This window comes from Cynocephalus volans, chromosome X (assembly GCF_027409185.1).
Source record: "Cynocephalus volans isolate mCynVol1 chromosome X, mCynVol1.pri, whole genome shotgun sequence".
NCBI classification, from domain to species: domain Eukaryota; kingdom Metazoa; phylum Chordata; class Mammalia; order Dermoptera; family Cynocephalidae; genus Cynocephalus; species Cynocephalus volans.
Window position 1 is genome coordinate 113165490 of NC_084478.1, and position 19323 is coordinate 113184812.

The 19323-nt window shown below is 40.9% G+C and overlaps 2 pseudogenes; one reads left to right on the forward strand and one right to left on the reverse strand.

Annotated features, from left to right (window-relative positions):
- Nucleotides 1-8223: 8223 nt before the first annotated feature.
- LOC134367742 (THUMP domain-containing protein 2-like) lies at nucleotides 8224-9108 on the reverse strand (annotated as a pseudogene).
- Nucleotides 9109-17881: 8773 nt separating this feature from the next.
- LOC134367619 (transcription elongation factor A protein-like 5) lies at nucleotides 17882-18416 on the forward strand (annotated as a pseudogene).
- The last annotated feature ends 907 nt before the right edge of the window (nucleotides 18417-19323 follow it).

Sequence of the window (19323 nt, forward strand, 5' to 3'; positions counted from 1 at the left end):
AAATCAGTCAATGTAATAAGCCACATTAGCAGAGTGAAGGGGGGAAAACCCCACATGATTATCTCAATTAATGCACAAAAACATTTGACAAAATTCCACACCTCATGATAAAATCACTCAACGTATTAGGATAAGAAGGAAACTACCTCAAAAATAAAGGCCATGTACGAAAAGCCCACAGCTGATATCATACTCAATGATGAAAGACAGAAAACTTTTCCTCTAAGATCAGGATCAACAGGATGCCTGTTTGCACTACTTCTATTCAGTGTAGTAGTACAAGTTCTAGCCTGAGCAATTAAGCAAGACAAAGGCATCCAAATTAGAAAGGAGGAAATATGAGGCTACTTCAGGAAGTTCATGGAAAGATTCGTATTTTCTTTTTTTGTTCTATAAATAAAGATGAGGTGATAATTTATTACTGCTTTTAGAAAAAAAGCAAACTTCAATTTCTTTCATGTTGAAGGAGACTGGCTTAATTCATATTGTTACTATTCTCACTGGTGTTTTACATAATATGGAACATATCAAATGCATTGCAAATAAAAGTTATTTTCATTCCAATGGAGAAGAAAATTATAGGTGCAAAAAAACAAGTATAATATCAAAAGAAGTTACATATAAAGGTTTTTACTTTTCTAAAAATCTGATAGTTAAAATATCAACAACACTGTGTTTATTGTGATACACTTATGTGTGAACCCCTGAAAACTTTCATTGCGAAGTTGAAGCTTCTGCTCAGAAAAAATGCGTGGCAGAACAGATCTTTTTACATTCTGGCAGAAGACAGAACTTAAGGAGTCTTTTTAAAATATTCACTAACTCTTCTTTGTCAAAACTTTAAGCACTTTAGAGTATAAAGCAGAAACTCTACAACCTGTGTCCATCAGGCACACCTCCTAACTTCAGGGGAATTTGTTTCCTTGGAACTCTGAGGACACTATGAAGAATCCTAGAGACAACAAATTTCTGTACAGCTATGTGCAAGGACTTGAGCCTGGCTTATGACAGGCAGCCTGCTATAGTCTAGAAGACTGTGACATTTATATTTACGTATGAGTGCATCTGTTTTTCCAAGGCTAACTTTATAGCATTCCATTGGCACCAAAGAGCCAAAGGGTGACATTTTTTTCTTTTTCGTGTGTTTTTGTTTTTTGGGTTTTTTTAATTTTTTTTTTTAATTTTATTTTGTCGATATACATTGTAGCTGATTATTGCTCCCCATCACAAAAACCTCCCTCCCTTCTCCCTCCCCCCCTCCCCCCCAACAATGTCCTTTCTGTTTGCTTGTCATATCAACTTCAAATAATTGTGGTTGTTATATCTTCTTCCCCTCCCCGTTTGTGTGTGTGTGTGTGTGTGTGTGTGTGTGTGTGTGTGTGTGTGTGTGTGTGTGTGAATTTATATATTAATTTTTAGCTCGCACCAATAAGTGAGAACATGTGGTATTTCTCTTTCTGTGCCTGACTTGTTTCACTTAATATAATTCTCTCAAGGTCCATCCATGTTGTTGCAAATGGCAGTATTACATTCGTTTTTATAGCTGAGTAGTATTCCATTGTGTAGATGTACCACATTTTCCGTATCCACTCATCTGATGATGGGCATTTGGGCTAGTTCCAACTCTTGGCTATTGTAAAGAGTGCTGCGATAAACATTGGGGAACAGGTATACCTTCGACTTGATGATTTCCATTCCTCTGGGTATATTCCCAACAGTGGGATAGCTGGGTCGTATGGTAGATCTATCTGTAATTGTTTGAGGAACCTCCATACCATTTTCCAGAGAGGCTGCACCATTTTGCAGTCCCACCAACAATGTATGAGAATTCCTTTTTCTCCACAACCTCGTCAGCATTTATCGTTCACAGTCTCTTGGATATTAGCCATCCCAACTGGGGTGAGATGGTATCTCAGTGTGGTTTTGATTTGCATTTCCCGAATGCTGAGTGATGTTGAGCATTTTTTCATATGTCTGTTGGCTATTCGTATATCTTCCTTTGAGAAATACCTATTTTGCTCTTTTGTCCATTTTTTAATTGGGTTGCTTGTTTTTTTCTTGTAAAGTTGTTTGAGTTCCTTGTATATTCTGGGTATTAATCCTTTGTCAGATGTATATTTTGCAAATATTTTCTCCCACTCTGTTGGTTGTCTTTTGACTCTTTTAATTGTTTCTTTTGCTGTGCAGAAGCTTTTTAGTTTGATATAATCCCATTTGTTTATTTTTCCTTTGGTTGCCCATGCTTTTGGGGTCGTATTCATGAAGTCTGTGCCCACTCCTATTTCCTGAAGTGTTTCTCCTATGTTTTCTTTAAGAAGTTTTATTGTTTCAGGGTGTATATTTAAATCCTTAATCCATTTTGAGTTGATTTTAGTATACAGCGAGAGGTATGGATCTAGTTTCATTCTCCTGCATATGGATATCCAGTTATCACAGCACCATTTGCTGAAGAGGCAGTCCCTTCCCCAGTGAATAGGCTTGGTGCCTTTGTCAAAGATCAGATGGCAGTAAATGTGTGGGTTGATTTCTGGATTCTCTATTCTATTCCATTGGTCAGTGTGTCTGTTTTAATGCCAGTACCATACTGTTTTCGTTATTATAGCTTTGTAGTATAGCTTAAAGTCAGGTAGTGTTATGCCTCCAGCTTTATTTTTTTTGCTGAGTATTGCTTTGGCTATGCGTGGTCTTTTATTGTTCCATATAAATGTCTGAATAGTTTTTTCCATTTCTGAGAAAAATGTCTTTGGAATTTTGATGGGGATTGCATTGAATTTGTATATCACTTTGGGTAGTATGGACATTTTCACTATGTTGATTCTTCCAATCCAAGAGCATGGGATATCTTTCCATCTTCTTGTATCCTCTCTAATTTCTCTCAGCAGTGGTTTGTAGTTCTCCTTATAGAGATTTTTCACATCCTTGGTTAACTCAATTCCTAAGTATTTTATTTTTTTGGTGGCTATTGTAAATGGGCAGGCTTTCTTGATTTCTCATTCTGCATGTTCACTATTGGAGAAAAGAAATGCTACTGATTTTTGTGTGTTGATTTTGTATCCTGCTACTGTGCTGAAATCATTTATCAACTCCAAGTGTTTTTTTGTAGAGGTTTTAGGCTGTTCGATATATAGGATCATGTCATCTTCAAGCAGGGACAGTTTGACTTCATCTTTTCCAGTCTGGATGCCCTTTATTTCCTTCTCTTCTCTGATTGCTCTGGCTAGTACTTCCAACACTATGTTGAATAGGAGTGGTGACAGTGGGCATCCTTGTCTAGTTCCTGTTCTTAAAGGAAAAGCTTTAAGCTTTTCCCCATTCAGGATGATATTGGCAGTGGGTTTGGCATATATGGCTTTAATTATGTTGAGATACTTTCCTTCTATACCTAACTTATAGAGGGTCTTTGTCATTAATGAGTGCTGAACTTTATCAAATGCTTTTTCAGCATCTATAGAGATGATCATATGGTCCTTGTGTTTGAGTTTATTAATATGGTGTATCACATTTATTGATTTGCGTATGTTGAACCAACCTTGCATCCCTGGGATGAATCCCACTTAATCGTGATGAATAATTTTTCTTATGTGTTGCTGTATTCTGTTTGCTAGTATTTTAGTGAGGATTTTTGCATCTATATTCATCAAGGATATCGGCCTGTAGTTTTCTTTTTTGATTATATCTTTACCTGGTTTTGGTATCAGGATGATGTTTGCTTCATAGAATGAGTTTGGAAGATTTGCGTCCGTTTCAATCTTTTGGAATAGTTTGTAATGAATCGGTGTCAATTCCTCTTTGAATGTTTGGTAAAATTCTGCTGTGAATCCATCTGGTCCTGGGCTTTTCTTTGTTGGGAGCCTTCTGATAACAGCTTCAATCTCCTTTATTGGTATTGGTCTGTTCAAATTTTCTACGTCTTCACGGTTTAGTTTTGGGAGCTTGTGTGTGTCCAGAAATTTATCCATTTCCTCCAGATTTTCAAATTTGTTGGCGTATAGTTGACTATAGTAGTCTCGAATGATTCCTTGTATTTCAGATGAATCAGTTGTAATATCGCCTTTTTCATTTCTAATTTTTGTTATTTGAGTCTTCTCTCTTCTTTTTTTTTGTTAGCCATGCTAATGGTTTGTCAATTTTATTTATCTTTTCAAAAAACCAACTTTTTGATTCGTTGATCTTTTGAATTGTTTTTTGGTTTTCAATTTCATTCAGTTCTGCTCTGATCTTAATGATTTCTTTCCGTCTGCTAACTTTAGGTTACGATTGTTCTTGTTTTTCTAGTTCTTGAAGGTGAAGTGTTAGGTTGTTCACTTGCCATCTTTCTATTCTTCTGCAGTGAGCACTTAATGCAATAAATTTTCCCCTCAATACTGCTTTTGCAGTATCCCACAGGTTTTGGTATGATGTATCATTGTTTTCATTAGTTTCAATAAATTTTTTGATTTCCTGCTTGATTTCTTCTTGGACCCATATGTCATTAAGTAGAATGCTGTTTAATTTCCATGTGTTTGTATAGTTTCCAGAGTTTCGTTTGTTATTAATTTCTAGTTTTAATCCATTGTGGTCTGAGAAGATACATGGGATAATTGCAATTTTTTTGAATTTATTGAGACTTGATTTGTGACCTAATATGTGATCTATCCTGGAGAATGATCCATGTGCTGATGAGAAGAATGAATATTCTGAGATGATTGGGTGGAATGTTCTGTAGATATCTGCCAATTCCAATTGGTCTAGAGTCTTGTTTAGATCTTGTGTTTCTCTACTGATTCTTTGCCTAGATGATCTGTCTAATATTGACAGTGGGGTGTTCAGGTCCCCTGCTATTATGGTATTAGTGTCTATTTCCTTCTTTAGGTCTAATAGAGTTTGTTTTATAAATCTGGCTGCTCCAACATTGGGTGCATACATATTTATGATTGTTATGTCTTCTTGATGGATCAGTCCTTTTATCATTAAGTAGTGTCCCTCATTGTCTCTTTTTATGGTTTTTAGTTTAAAGTCTATTTTGTCAGATATAAGAATAGCTACTCCAGCTCGTTTTTCTTTTCTGTTTGCATGGTAAATCTTTTTCCATCCTTTCACTCTTAGTTTATGTGAATCTTTATGGGTGAGGTGGGTCTCTTGTAGGCAGCATATAGTTGGGTCCTGCTTTTTGATCCAGTCAGCCAGTCTGTGTCTTTTAATTGGGGAATTTAAGCCTTTTACATTAAGAGTTGTTATTGAAAGGTGTTGATTTATTCCTAGCATTTTATTGGTTGTTTGGTTGTCTTAGGTGTCTTTTGTTCCTTGCTTTCTGATTTACTGTTTGGTTTCTGTGTTTGTTGGTTCCTTAGGTTGTAGATAGTGTTTTTGTTAGCTTGTTTTCTCTTCATGAATGCCATTTTTATTATACTAGCGGGTTTAGATTTTTCTTGGGTTTTTATGGCAGTGGTAGTTATTTTTCAGGAACCAAACCCAGTACTCCCTTGAGGATTTCTTGTAAGGGTGGTCGTGTGGTAGTGAACTCCCGCAGTTTTTGTTTGTCTGAGAAATATACTATTTGTCCCTCATTTCGGAAGGATAGCCTTGCAGGGTAGAGTATTCTTGGCTGGCAATCTTTGTCTTTTAGTATTTTGAAAATATCATCCCATTCCTTTCTAGCTTTTAGGGTTTGTGATGAGAAGTCTGATGTTAGCCTGATTGGGGCTCCCTTATAGGTGATTTGACGCTTCTCTCTTGCAGCTTTTAAGATTCTCTCTTTGTCTCTGAGTTTTGCCAATTTGACTATGACATGTCTTGGAGAAGGCCTTTTTGGGTTGAATACGTTTGGAGATCGTTGAGCTTCCTGGATCTGAAGATCTGTGATTTTTCCCATACCTGGGAAGTTTTCTGCCACTATTTTGTTGAATATGTTTTCAATGGAATCTCCATTTTCCTCCCCTTCTGGAATACCCATGACTCGGATATTTGAGCGCTTGAGGTTGTCTGATATCTCTCTCAGATTTTCTTCCATGTCCTTGATTCTTTTTTCTTTCTTTTTGTCTGCTTATGTTATTTCAAACAGCCCATCTTCAAGTTCAGAGGTTCTCTCTTCAATTTCGACAAGCCTGCTGGTTAAACTCTCCGTTGTGTTTTTTATTTCCTCGAATAATTTCTTCAGTTCAGCAAGTTCTGCTACATTTTTTTTCAGGACATTGATTTCCTTATACATTTCCTCTTTCAGATCCTGTATACTTTTCCTCATTTCATCATGATGTCTAGCTGAGTTTTCTTGTATCTCATTCAGTTTCCTTAGAATTATCACTCGAAATTCCTTGTCAGTTATTTCAAGGGCTTCTTGTTCTATAGGATCTAGAGTTTGAAATTTATTAACTTTTGGTGGTGTACTTTCTTTATTTTTTGTATTTCTGGTATCTTTTTTTCGGTGTTTATTCATTGTGGCAGGGGTTTTCACAGTCCACCGGTTTGAGACTAATGACTAACTAGGATGTTGCTGTGGTTGCCAATTTGGTATGGCTCCCTCCGTGACTGCTCAGTTGGCCTCTAGTGCCTTCTGTAAGTGGTTGCCTCGGGTCTTGGGCTTCTCCGGGGAGCCACCTTTCAGGTCAGCTTGGACTCTGCTGGGCTGGTGGATCACGTACCACAGGGTGTGTGATCTCTGTTGAGCTTTCACTTCCTGTGCAGGATTTTTCCCCATTCCATGTGCTCTGGCCCAGGCTGTTAGATCATGCAGTGGCGACCCCACCGGGTGTGTGGTTTCTGTCGAGTCTCCGCCTCCCTGGCCGCACGTCTCTCCCCTCTGTGCGCACTGTGCTGGGCTGGGGCGTGTCTTCTGCACCCCTCATCTATCAGCTGGGCCTTCAAGACCCTGCTCAGCACCGCCTCGCCCAGAAAGTCTACCAGGTTTCTGCTAGGCACAGACGACCGGTCTCTCTGGGTGCCTTTGTAGCACTGTGTAGATCTTTCTCGGGTCTTGTTCACCTTTGTATCCCCCCGGTATAAACCGAGTCTAGTGCCCGCCTGCAGCCTGCTCTCCGGCAGGTTCAAGCGGACCTGGGAACTCTCCTACCGCACTATTCCCAACCAGAAATTCGTTAGGCTTTTTTCCAAACTGGTGGCTGCAGAGATGGTATCTGCCTCCCAGTAACAGGAAGTTACCGGGGGCCAGAGTCCAGGGTGTGCTGGAGTGACAGTCGGCCCGCCCGTACTTCCTTGCCCTCCCAACACTGGCCGGGGATGCCCCAGGCCACCAGCCCCACCAGAGAACCACGGAGGGAGTGGGAGAGGAGGCCGGCCCACAGGCTCCGGAAAGCCCCGCGCCGGGCCAAGCAAGTGGGAGGGCTCAGTGATGGCCGAGCAGGGTGGAGCTGCCAGCACCTGGGAAATGGAGGCAGCACCGGGGCGGTGAGTGGCCTAGTGGTGCAGGCAGGAGCCGGGTGGGCATCCGCCCCCCGAATAGAACTGGGCCAAGGGTCACTCACAGGGTTGTGCCAGGTCAAGTGTTCACTCTCTGTCTCTGGTTTGTCGCCTTCCATGTTCTCGGCCGCTGCCACCTCGGGCTGTTTAGTCGCGGCGCGGCTCAGGCGCTCCCAGGAATCTTCTTTAATGCCGGCCTGAAACCTCGAATCCTGAATAAGGCAGCTGGCCGCCTTCAGCGCGGCCCCGGCCTCCGGGATTCTGGCTGCATCCACAGCAGCCCTGGCGCCGTGTTCCCTGTTTTGAGACTCGCTTTTGCAGCTAAGAAACAGTTCTTTTCCTGCTCCACACTTCAAAGCTGTTGCCTGTAAATGAGGTAGCCTCTCCTGCCGGGGGCAAAGTGGCGTTCAGCCCCCACGACCGGCCAGCAGCTGCAGTCCTCCCTTAAGAGATGGCGAGAGGAAGGTCCACAAGTTTCCCGGCTGCCTGAGGCCCAGTGGCCGCCTTTTCCACCTCAGCTACTCCGCGCCAGCTGCCGCAGCCACGGCCATCTTGAAACTCCCCCAAATAGTGACATTTTGTCTGAGCATTCCTGGTTATTGACTTTGAATGAAGATTATACTGTCTCTGATATATTAGTTTTTTCTTCAGGATTCGAGCATCTTTCAATCCCAGGTTCATCTGTGTGTCTGCCCTTGGAATTCAAAGGGCTGCTGGTCTCTTGGCAATCATTAAGGCGCTTGTGGTGATGTTTGCTAAGCAACAATACAATGGTTCCACCGACATGAAGCACTCTTTCCATTTCTTGTAGAATGCTTTTGATGTCTTTTCCTAACTTAAACTTTTTCCCAAATGGAATATCAGAAATAATAACACTGACACTTTCTGAAGATAATGGCAATTCTACAACAGAGACTTTAAGTAACTCAATTTTGTCCTTCAAGCCTGCAGCTTTCAGATTGTCATACTCACCTAGTAACTGTGAGTCGCTGACATCCGCACCCACATAATACACATCTGGCCATTCTTTAGCAGCTTAAAAGTATTGTTCCAAGTCTACACATTGGATCCAAAACAAATGCACCAGCCTCAATTTCAGCGAGAGATGCTATTGCCCATGCTGTGGTGGATCGCAGTCCAGCCACCTTGATGTAAGTTCTGCTTGCTAAAGGAACCCTGAACAAAGGAATGCCCATCACAGAGTAAATGACATTTAGATGTATGAAGACCTCTAAATTAGGATTCCTCAAATCTGCTTTCCAACCAAACTGTTTGATAAGAGCAATTCCAATTACTCTTCCTGCTTCCTGTGAAGTAAAGGCCTTTCCAATAGCTCCACTGCAGCAACAAGGAACTTTGAAAGTCAAGTCGTTCTAGTTAAGAGTATTAGTTATTTTCTTTACATCATTCTGAAATTCTTCTTGAAATTCTTCTTTTTTAGATATAAAATCCCTTGGCTCCAGAGTTTCTTGGTCTATTTGTTTTTCCAGTTGACATTCCCAGTGCTTTACTATCTTTTACATTTGTTCTATCCATAATTTCCTTGAAACAATGATTTCATTTTCTACCACTTTTCTTTTTAGTGGGTTAGCATCTCTTTGAAAAAGTTTTTCCTTTTTTTGCATCAAGTTCAAGAAGATTTTTCCAATTTGAAATGGTATTCAACCAACTTCCTGAATCATCATTTATAAATCTTTGCATTTCATTAAATATTTTTCTTTTACTTACAGAAGAAACAGTAAGTGGAAACTGCAACTTAATCAGCAAAAATAACCTCTCTGCAGATTTTAATTTCCTCAGCATATTCAAATCACAACAGGTGGTGAAAAAAACCTTTCCTGAAATATATTCAACAGATGAAATGTCTCCAGGGATTTGCTTCAAAATAACATGGGATGGAGTGGAGGGAGGTATGAATGAAGCAGAATTCACCATGGGTTGATCTTTGTTGCAGCTGGTTGATGAGTAGGTAGGATTACTCATGGATTCTGTTTACTTTTGTAAATGCGTGAAATTCTCATGATAAAAAGCTGAGTGACCGCCAGCCACGCACCCATACCTCCTGCATCAGGAAGGGCTACAGGCAGGGCCCGACCCGGCTCTCCCTGCACCACCGCCATGTAGGCTCCTCGTATTTTCTTTTAATTCTATTTTTCCACAAACTTTTTAAAATACCTTCATATAATTATCTCAGTTCACAGATGACATAATTTTATAGGTATAAAATCCTTAAGACTCCATAATAACTTATAACTAATAAAAGAATTCAGCAAAGTTGTAGAATACAAAATCAACATTCAAAAATCAGTTGCATTTCTATACAATAACAATGAAGAGTCTAAAAAAGAAATTAAGAAAGCAATTCCATTACCACAGCATCAAAAAGAATAAAATATTTAGAAATAAACCTAACCAAGGAGATCAAAGATATATAATGAAGACGTTGCTGAAAGAAATTAAAGAGATAAATAAATGGAAAGACATCTTGTATTCATGATTAAAAGACATCATTTTAATATTAAAATGTAAATACTATCCAAAAATGATATACAAATTCAATGCAGTCCCTACCAGAAATCCAACAACTTTTTCTAGAAATAGAAAAATCTTTCCTAAAATCCTTATAGAATTTCAAAGGACCCCAAATAGTCAAAACAATCTTAAAAAAAAAAAAGATTAAAGTCGGAGGTCTTACACTTCTTACAAAGCTACTATATTAGTGTGCTTGGACTGTTATAACAAAATACCATAGACTGGGTGCCTTAAACAATGGACACTTATTTACTCATAGTTCTGGAGACTGAGAGTCCAAAATCAAGGTGGAAACAAGGTGGGTATCTGGTGAGAGCTGTCCCCTCAGGTTGCAGATAGCTTCCTTCTTGATGTATGGTCACATACCTGTTCTTTGTGTGCAAACTAGGAGAGAGAGAAAGAAGATATAGAAGAGAGAGAAGACAAAGAAAGAGAATGCTCAGGAGCACTTTGGTGTCTCTTCCTAAGTTGTATGTACATATTTTTGTTGGCTGGCACAGGCATTGGTGTCTTTTCTTATAAAAACACTAATCCTATAGGATCAGGGCCCCACCCTTATGACCTCATTTAGCCTTAATTATTTCCTTACTCCAAATACAGCCACACTGGATGTTAGGGCCTCAATATATGAATTTGGGGGTAGGGGTGACAAGAACAATTAGTCTATAACACCTACAGTAATTAAGTCAGTGTGGTACTGGTAGAAAGACAGACATATAGACCTACGGAATAGAACTGACAGCACAGAAATAAACCCTCACATATATGGTCAAGTGATTTTTGACAAAGGTGCTAAGACTATTCAATGGGGAAAGGACAGTCTCTTCAACAAATGGCATTAGGAAAACTAAATATTCATGCAAAAGAATGAAAGTTGGACTCTTGCCTTACAAGATATACAAAAATTAACTCAAAATGGATCAAAAACTCAAGTGCAAGAACTAAAACTATAAAAATTTTAAAAGAAAATATAGGGGGAAAGCTTCATGACATTAGATTTGGCAATGATTTCTCAGATATGCCAACAAAAGCACAGGCAACAAAAGAAAAAAATAATAAATTGGACTTCATCAAAATTGGAAACTTCAGTGCATCAAAGGACTCTATCAACAGAGCATAAACGCAATCCACAGAATGAAAAGAAAACATTTACGAATCATACATCTGAAAAGAGATTAATATCCAGAATGTATAAAGAACTCTTACAACTCAACAACAAAAAAATAAACAACCCAATTAAAATATGGGCAAAAGACTTGAGTTGACATTTTCCCAAAGAAGATATACAAATATCCAATATGCACATGAAGAGATGCTCAACATCACTAATCATTAGGGAAATTACAATCAAAACCACTATGAGATATCACTTTATAGCTATTAGTATGGCAAATGTTAATAAAAAACAAAACAAAATAATATGTTGGCAAGGATGTGGAGAAATTGGACCTCTTGTACACTGCTGGTAGGAATGTAAAATGATGCAACAACTGTGCAAAACAGTATCTTCATTCCTCAAAAAGCTAAACATAGAATTACCATATGCTCCAGCAATTCCACTTCAGAATATATACCCAAAAAAATTAAAAGCAGGGACTTAAATAGACATTCATACACCAAAGTTCATAGCAGCATTATTCACAACAGCCAAAAAGTGGAAACAACCTAAATGTTTATAAATAGATAAATGGATAGACAAAATGTAGTATATCTATAAAATTGAACATTATTCAGCCTTAAAAATGAATAAAATTCTGACACATGCTACAACATGGGTGAACCTTAAAGATTTTATGCTAAGTGAAGTACGCCAGATAGAAAAAGAACAAATATTGTATGATTTCTCTTATATAAAGTACCTAGAGTAGTGAAACTCCTAGAGATGGACAGTAGAATAATGGTTGCCAAAGGTTTGTGGAGAGGGGTAAGTGGAGAGTTATTGTTTAATGGGTACATTATGGGAAGATGAAAGAAGTTCTGAATACAGATGGTGGTGATCATTGCACAACAATATGAATGTACTTAATGCCACTGAATTGTACACTTAAAAATGGTTAAAACGGTAAATTTTATGTTATATATAATTTAACACAACTTTAAAATTTTTTCAGGTCAAGCTCCTAAGCTAATATTGCCTTCAAATTCTTCAAATGTCTCACCCTCTTTATAATACCCAAGAGATGAGAACATGACTCACATCAACCCAAGTGGGTATGAACTTGGAAAGTATACCTCAATCACATTCCTAGATGACATTGCCCCAGCCCAAAAGTTCATCACTGGAGATGAAATCACCTAAAATGACATCATTCCAGTCTAAGACCTTGGAGATAACTTCACCCCCTACACAGAAGACTTCACCCCAGACACTGAGACCACCACCCCCGTGATGCCCACATCTTGCCTTTCCTAAGACACTGACATATTGGACACAGGACATTTATTGCTTTTCTTTCTTTAATATTAGGGATTCTATTGCTTCCTGAGCTCATTGTTTACTTAGAGCATGATGCTGGTATATGTACACTTCTACACTCCTATGCCTAAAGAGAAATCTTGTAAAGGTTATTAACATATTAGCATTGGTGCCATTCTAATGACTAATGGAGATTATTGCTTTCTTCAAGATGCAACCGCCTCTTAGACCACCCCTCGACTGCTGGAGGAGATGACCTCCCACTTTCCAATGCCTTCTCCTACCCCTACCCTCCAACTTTCCACCACTACCTCCTGCCCTACATCTTCAGCCATGACCACCATAACTATGCCTCTTGTTTGGTTCTAAACAAATATCACTAACCTTTACATATATTTTACTAAACTATCAGTTCATAGCGTCCAATAGCATAACTACTAGACCTGCTACCTTGACCCAATAGATACACCAAGATATTGTCATTTTATATATATATAAAACCCATACTTTTAACACACTCTACAACTCCACCAATGGTATAGTTAGATACCCTGAAAATTTCAGATCTGTTTTCTTGGCTAATGTCATATAAATGAGGAACTTGATTATGGCTGGCCTACAAGGACTTTCTATACTTCTACTTGTTTTCCTCCTTTTTATTCTCATAATAAAATGTTTTCTTTGCTGTTTAAGGCAACTTGTGCCCTACGCTCCTCTACTATTCAGGCCACTTAAAATGGATGTCAATACATCAAGAGGTCAATTGTTATTTATTTTTTGTATTAATGCTGTCTTGATCCAATTTTGAAGCCCTGGCTAGAGGCCTGTCAGTTCCTTTTCTCGGATGGCTGACTAAATCCACACCCCAACCACTTCCCTTACAGGGTGTTCACACTCTGGGACACTGTGAACCAGCTCTAATCACTTAGGGAGCAGGTTACAGACAGCTATGGACAGCCCCTATACCCTGGAGCCTGAGAAATTGTTCAAATTAGCCAATCCACAGGGAGGCAGTGAAACCTAGCTAGCCTTACCCCACTTGCCATAAATAAGCTACTCCTTACAGCTCCAACTTGCTGTTACCCAAATGCAATCCCCTGTGTGGTCCTGCCTGACAGCCTTCTCTAGTCTGGAGCTGTAAGTAATTTAAAGTTCTTTCTTTCATCTTTCCTTGTGACAGTGTGTTCTGTCCTGCTATCAAAAGGATCTTAAAATCTTGTAAAACAACCCTAAATTACACCATATACAAAAATTAACTCAAAATGGACCACAGACCTAAATGTAAGAACTAAAACCATAAAACTCTTAGGAAAAAACAAAGGGGTAAATCATTATGACCTTGGATTTGGCCATGGATTCTTAGATATTACACCAAAAGTATGAACAACAAGAGAAAAACTGATAAATTAGACTTCATAAATTTAAGAACTTTTATGCATCAAAGGACGTTAGAAAGAAAGTGAAAAAAACAGCCTACAGATTAGGAGGAAATATTTGCAAATTATATATCTGATAAGGCATTAACACCTAGAATATACAAAGAACACTTACAACTCAACAAGAAACAACCTAATTAAAAAATGGGCAAAAGACTTGAATAAATATTGCTCCAAGGATATACAAATATCCAACAAGCACATGAAAAGATGCTCAACATCATTAATAATTAGGAAAATACAAATCAAAACCATTTTCTTATGATGTCAACCTGCTTATATATCAGTGTTTCATAGGTTCCTAGGGTAAAAAAGATTCCTATCTTTTTTTTTTTCCACCAAAGTGTACACACGCCACTGCTTCTTAAACATATGCATCACTGTGTATCATTTCAGGTGGTCCACAGACTTTGTCAGTTGAGAATATCTGGTCTAGGTCCATCAGTGTGGTCAGCATGTCAGAATTCTTTAGGCACTGGCCTAAATCTGGCTGAGAGGGCACCAGGGTGCATACGAACTGACAGACAGAAACCCTGCAGCACAGCTAGGCTCCTCATAACTGCCTTAAAGGTGAGGACCAAGCAGGCTGCACTTCCTAAATCAAGTGGGAGGCAGCACACAGGGTCCAGGAGTCTTCCACCAAGACACTATTGAATAAGTATGGAGAGCAGGCAGAACTGGGGAGCTCTCCCCCCAGAATTACTTCTTCAAGCCTCTGGAAACCCTCAGCTGCAGGGGTCTAGAAGGGATCTGTTCTGGTTTCCAGTGGCAAGAACACTTCCTCTTTCTGCTGGGGCTGAATTACCCCTATGAGAATTTGGGGGAAGGATGAAGGGAGGAGCCAAAGGCGTTAACTCAGGTCACCACTTGGTCACCTATCCACGTATATTTTTGGAGTGAGCAACAGTCAGGTGCCTGAATGCAGGGAATGAGAGGCTCTGGAATATGGGAGGGGGCAGGGACTCTTGACAGGGCAGGAGAATCAGACCATCTCCACATCCCTCACACCCTCAGCTGCCTTGTCCTTACAGCTCTTGCCTTTGCCCAGAGCTAAACCTCTGAAAAAGAAGAGCATGGGCCAAATCTTCAAAACTAACATTTTAAAATTTTCTGTCAACCATTAGATTCCAGCAAGATTCTTAACACTCAGCAATTGTTTGGAACCATCAAATAAATGTGTGTGTGTGTGTGTTTAAATAGAACATAACAGACCCAACTATTTATAATTTTTTAAATGAATATTTTGTATGTAGCCAATTGCATTCATTTTCTATATGGTAAGAGTTTGTTCTAAACTTAATTTGGTCTCTCTTCTGAGTAAAAAAATTGGAAACTTGTCAGTTGTTTTCTCTATATTAGATACTTTCTTTAGAGTGGAATAGCTCTATCTAATTTTGTGCGTATAAGAATAACCCATAATGAGGGGAGTAAATTAAATAAAACTGAAAATATTAAAAAGAAAAAAATCCCCATTTCAATCACTTGCTTCCCTATTTGACAATCCACCCTCTACCCATTACGTGAAGGTCTGAACCACAGTAGGAATGAACATCCGTAGCTGAGTGGAAAAGCAGATTGAGGGAGTAGGTGCTTTGGAATAAAAGAAGAGAAAGAACAAAAAATTCTTCAGAGATGTACCACTGCCCAGTAGTCTTAAGAGAAGATGCAGCCCCTCCCTGATAACCACAGAAGGATAAATCCATACCACAGGTAGAAGGGGCCTCATTTGACCTCTGGGATCAGCAAAAATCAAAATGAATGACAGGGTGTCATGTGGTGAGGAGGGGGAGGGAGGGGGGTGACTAGTGAAGGGAAGAAGTGGGCTGGTTCCTGACGCACTTTTTGCTTGTGGGAGGAGAACTAGGGACTCGAGACCACTGGTGACGTTTTTCTCACGTGATCAGGAGCCGACGTGTGCAGAAGTCCCTCTCCTCCAGGTACCAGCTCCCTGTTTCCGTGGAGGAAGGCTGACTTCAGACCGAGGGACAGAGGAAAAACTACTCTATAGCCCTGCAGGTCGGTACAAGGCTGGGACCCCTGAGGTGGGGATGGTAACGGACAGAGGCTACAAAGGATCGGGTCTGCTTTCCGGATTCCACCCCCCCCCCCCCCGCAACGTCCATTTCCCATTCATTTTGATGCAAAAAATTGTGTGAGTGTTGAGAGAAAAGTCTGAGTACCATAAGCCGTGGGAAAGTGTGGGCTTCAAGCGGAAGGAAATGTGAGAAGGAGTCATCTCCCCAGAATGGCTACAAATCCATCACCGCCTACGGACCCCTGGGTCTGGATGGCAGAGGGCAAAGACCAGAGCGGGTACAGGACTGGATTCTCTCTACTCCTTTCCCGATGCCCACTCGTTTGGTGCAAGAAATGGAGGGCTTGGTGGCGGGAGGGGGCGGGGGAGGAGCTAGACAGGGGTCAGGGATTGAGAATGGGTACCAGCTGGGATCTCCTAGGAACTAGGAAGCGGACGATTGGGCGACGACTGCTAGAGGAGGAGGACCAGGGAAAGGGACTGGGAGGAGGGGACTGGGAGGAAAGGCCCTGATCCCTGCAGGGTGAAGGGAGGCAGGTGCAGTCGGTGGCCCCAGGAGGCAGAGGGTGGACCCTGCAGCGGGTTCAGGACTGAGTTCTCTGTATTCCTTCTTCACCCCCATCCATTTTGGAGCCAGAAATGTTGGGCTGAGGGGGTCAAAAGGAGGAGATTCTCTACAGAAGAGAGAGAAAGAGGTTTGGTCAGGGTATGAGCTCCGTGTGGAGGAGATGGCTACTGAACTAGGGAGGGTTGAGAGGAGCTGGCATGGACAAAAAATTTTACCGACTTCTAAAAAAATTTGTCTTTTGCATTGAGAATAATGTGGGCTTTCTGTGTATGTGGGGAAGGCGGAAGTGGCAGGAGTGCTCTGAACATTTCTGTCTTGTCTCCTGCCTCCATTATCACCATTTTCAGAGAAGTGGTGGGCTTTACGCTACCTAGGTGCCCTGGGGTGGGGTTTTGGAATACAGAGATCTGAGTGAAACAGGATCTACCTTCTGAGCATCACTGTCCTAAACCCCACTCATTTTAGTGCAAGAAAAGATGAGATAGAAATTTGGGAGGGAGATTCATAAACATAAGAACACTGAAAATAATCTTTCTCTCCCATTGCCCAGTTGTAGAAAAATGGAGGCTCTTGGGGAGAAGCTGTAGAGGGGGAATCAGAGAAGGCAAGGGTAAGGGCAAGGGGGTGGTAGCAGTTGGGAAAGTGTTCACAAATACAGTCAGGAAAGAACCAAAGTCCCACTTGAAAGCCATTCACTTTCTCAATCCCTCATTCTCGTCTCTCTGTAGGTCTTCAGGTCTGTGGTTGTGGGCACCAACCCAGAAAAGAAAAGACCTGCAGTATCAATTCAGGTCAGTGGGAGAGGGTAACTGCCTCAGAACCCTTGGTAGCAGTAGTGACTTAAGCCAGAGCAGATGCTGGGGAGGCCACTGACTGCCACACTTCCTCCAGTCCTCCCTGTGGCGGTTTTAAAAGATATGACAGCTATCATGACCCTAAGGGAATACCGCGCTTTAAGGCTAGTGTGGGATAGAGGAGAGAAAAAGGAAGTGAGAGAAGGGAGGTGTGGCATCTGTGATGCCCCTTGAAAAGAAGCTCTGAAATCGGAGAACTGGCCGTCATTCTATTCTGTCTGCAGTTTTATACATCTTACAACTGCAGTCAAGGGAAAAAAGGAAAAAAGAAAAAAAAACTGCCCTGGATTACTGCAGGTCAGTTTAAGTTGGGACTACCCAGTTAAAACTGCTATGAGCATAGCTAAGAGCAAAGTTCAGGGACCAATCTGCTCCTACACATTTCTCAGCACACCTCCCCTTAAATGTAGGGAGAAGCACATGTGAAAGTTTCTGCAACATGTGAACATATGTGAAGTGGGAAGGAAAGGAAGGAATGTAAGTGTGGGAATGCACCTGGATGGTGGTAGGGTAAAAAAAAAAAAAAAAAAAAAACCCTAAGTCACAAAAAGCAAGTACTATCTGGACCTGCGTTCCACCCCCTGAGCCCTCAATGTCCTGTGTCTCCTCTTTGTCTCCTAGGACAGGCAAAGGAGGAAATTTTTCAACATGGAAAAGGTCTACAAAGAAAACAAAGGAAAGCTAGAAAATGAGGAAAAGCCAGAAGATGAAGGAAGTACAGAAGATGAAGGAAAGTCAGATGAGGAAGAAAAGCCAGACGAGGCGGGAAAGCTAGAGGATGAGGGACAGCCAGGTGATGAGGGACAGCCGGGAGATGAAGGAAAGCACGAAAAGCAGGGAAAGTGCGAAGATGAGGGCAAGTCACAGGGCGAGGGCAAGCCAGAATCCCAGGCAAAGCCAGAGAGCGAGCCGCGGGCAGCCGAAAAGCGCCCGGCTGAGGATTACGTGCCCCGGAAAGCAAAGAGAAAAACGGACAGGGGGACGGACGATTCCCCCAAGGACTCTCGGGAGGACTTACAGGAAAGGCATTTGGGCAGTGAGGAGATGATGAGAGAATGTGGAGATATGTCAAGGGCTCAGGAAGAGCTAAGGAAAAAACAGAAAATGGGCGGTTTTCACTGGATGCAAAGAGATGTCCAGGATCCATTCGCTCCAAGGGGCCAACGGGGTGTCCGGGGAGTGAGGGGCGGTGGGAGGGGCCAGAAGGAATTTGAAGACATTCCATATGTTTAATATCATTTGCCTTTAATTCTGATTTCTCTGGTGGGAATATTGCCAGTCCTGCTTTTCCTGGCAGGCATTTACTGTGCACTGTGCTTTTAACCTTATGCTGATAATTTCCTTTAGGAGTCACTCTTGTTACCAGCACATTTTTGACCCAACCACAGCGCTCTTTTAGTAAAGAATTTTCGCCCATGTGCATGGAAGAGATATTCATGGTGCATTATAACATAATAATAAAACATTTTTCAGAACACCGATACAGTATCAGCCCATTTTTTGAAAAATAAATATAGTTACATAATACATTCATGTGCACGGAAAACTATGCAACTGGGTAGACCAAACAGAAATAATGGTTTTCTCTGTGTGGTGGAACTGGAGAAGATTTTTTTTCCCCCTCATATGTACTTTTTCCCTTAAAAGACACAGGTTACTTTTGTCATAAGGGAAATAAAAGATAAATAAAATAGAAAAAAAAATACATACTAGGCAATCAAAAGAATTGCCCAGGGAGCTCATAAAGGCAGTAGAGACACTTAAAATTCTTGATGTCAGGACATAAAATGATAGGTAAAAGTTGCATTACCTCTGGGATTCAAAGTCAGAGGAATCAACCTAGAGGTTGCTACCAACCCATTACTGTAAAGGACAGCCTTGTCATCTTTGAAACGGGGATAAAATTTATTTCCCATGACTGTGGAGTACATCAGACGTGGCAATGAGTGCAGAAGTTGTCTTGAGCTGACTCTTACCCTCTCCCCTGCACTAGAAACACAGGGTCAGACACTTCGGAGAAGGCTGAGGGAGGTCTCACCTGTGCTCAGAAACAAGTCCAGACAGCTGAGATGTGAGTGCCACCCTCCCTT